Here is a 2,039-nt window from a genome sequence, read left to right as displayed (position 1 = left end):
TTATTATTTTTAACCTATAAAGGATTTAAAAAAAATAAACGGAGTGAGGGCTCAACCCAAGCGATATAATTATTCACAGTGGCCATTTTTAATTGGAGGGAAAGTGCCTCAGCATAGTGCTGACATTCTGATTAAAATGAGTGCTGTTTCTCTCACTTGACCCACTTAGGAGCCAAAAGAAGGATATAGTCCGTAAATATATAAATTAACATATATGAGCGATGGTGGTATATTGGTGAGCATAGCTGCCTTCCAAGCAGTTGACCTGGGTTCGATTCCCGGCCATCGCAACCGAGGTACTTTTAATACCCGTCGCAGGTCAGAAGTGACATGTGGAACGTTGCAGCAGGATTTTAAGAGAAAAATGTCCATTGCAACTGACAAAATACTTTGATCTTCCATGGAATCCCATGCGTCTCCCATAGAATTAAAAAGGAATTTTAAAACAACAGTAAAAATGGTGATAAAGAAGAGAGAAGATTTCAGGTCACAAACAGTGCCATGGATACTGCAGGGGAAGGTCATGTATTAGAGATTGACAGATACAGAACAAAACTAACACTCGCACGACAGAAACTGGCAGATACAGAGTAAAGCCCATACGCAATTACGAGTAATTGACAGGTACAGGGTGAAAACCTCTCTTTCATACCAGAAACTGACAGGTACAATGAAAAGCCACCCACAATTGAGCAGAAACTGGCAGGTAAAGAGTAAGGCTCACACTCACATTTCAGAGATTGTTTCCCCTCACAGGAGAATCTAGAACTATGGGGCAAAGGCTCCGGAGAAATGGCCGGCCTTTTAAGACTCCGATAAGGAGGAATTTCTTCACTCAGAGGGTTGTGAATATTTGGAATTCGCTGCCCCAAGGAGCAGTGGATGCTCAGTCGTTGATTATGTTTAAGGCTGATATAGATTCTTGTACTGCAGAGGAATTAAGGGATATCGGGAAAGGACAGGAAATCCGAGTTGAGTTCGAAGGTCAGCCATGATCTTATTGAATATCAGAGCAGGCTCGAGAGGCAGTATGGCCAACCCCTGCTCGAAAGTCAAATGTTCTTAGAAAGTAAAACGAATACTCACATATCATAAATATGTCTGGTACAGATAAAACTATACTAATATACCAGAGAACGACGGGTATAGAGTAGAACCCACATTCATATACCAAAGATTGACAGACACAGTGTAAAACATACACTCAGACACCAGGGATTGACAGTTAGAGTGAACCCCACATGCAATTAGCAGAAATTGATTCTGTTGATACGATACACTAAGTGCCCAAAAATCTATATACCTCAGTCTTGAATATATCCACCGACTGAGCATCCACAGCCCTCTGGGGTAGAATTGAAAAGATTCATAACCCTCCGAGTGAATACATTTCTGCTCATCCCAGACCTATAAATTGAACCAACACTACCATACACTTATACTCCAACCACTTGCAATAAGGGCAAATATAAAATTTAATTCCCAATTGATTGCTGTTAACTTTCTGTGATTCATGTACGAGGAGACACAAATCCCTCTGAATACGAACATTTACTGGGCTTTCACCTTCTAAAAAATTCCGTATTTTCAATCATATAAAGTAAAACACACACACACACACACACATACCAGAGTCAGATTAATACAGAATAAAACCCACACTCAGCTACCAGAGACTGAACAACACACAGTAAAACCCGCACTCACACACCAGAGACTGTCAGGGACAGAGAGAAAGCCACACTCACATCGATGAAATTGAAAGGTACAGAATAAAGCCCACAGTCACATACCAGAGACATACAGGTACAGAGTAAATATCACACTCACTTCCCAGAGATTTACTGATACAGTGTGAAATCCACACTTAAATACCAGAGACAGACAGATACAGAGTAAAACCCACACTCAATTCCCAGAGACTATTTTTTGTGGGGGCTGCGCGACCCATTCAGATTAACATGCATGTGCAGTTGTTGCCATTAGAACATCGTAGGATCTGCTGCACAGGACCGGCAGCTTAAAGGGAACATTTGCTA

At 41.2% G+C, this 2,039-nt stretch overlaps 1 non-coding gene across 1 annotated transcript; it reads left to right on the top strand.

Moving 5' to 3' along the window:
- The first annotated feature begins 218 nt into the window (after positions 1-218).
- Positions 219-290, top strand: trnag-ucc (transfer RNA glycine (anticodon UCC)). Its single transcript has one exon. It is a non-coding gene; the product is annotated as a tRNA-Gly (tRNA).
- The last annotated feature ends 1,749 nt before the right edge of the window (positions 291-2,039 follow it).

This window comes from Somniosus microcephalus, chromosome 7, assembly GCF_052327205.1.
Source record: "Somniosus microcephalus isolate GS21.2 chromosome 7, FLI_Smic_1.0, whole genome shotgun sequence".
Lineage (NCBI taxonomy): Eukaryota > Metazoa > Chordata > Chondrichthyes > Squaliformes > Somniosidae > Somniosus > Somniosus microcephalus.
The sequence above is the reverse complement of the archived record's forward strand: the minus strand, read 5'-3'. Positions and strand labels throughout refer to the sequence as shown.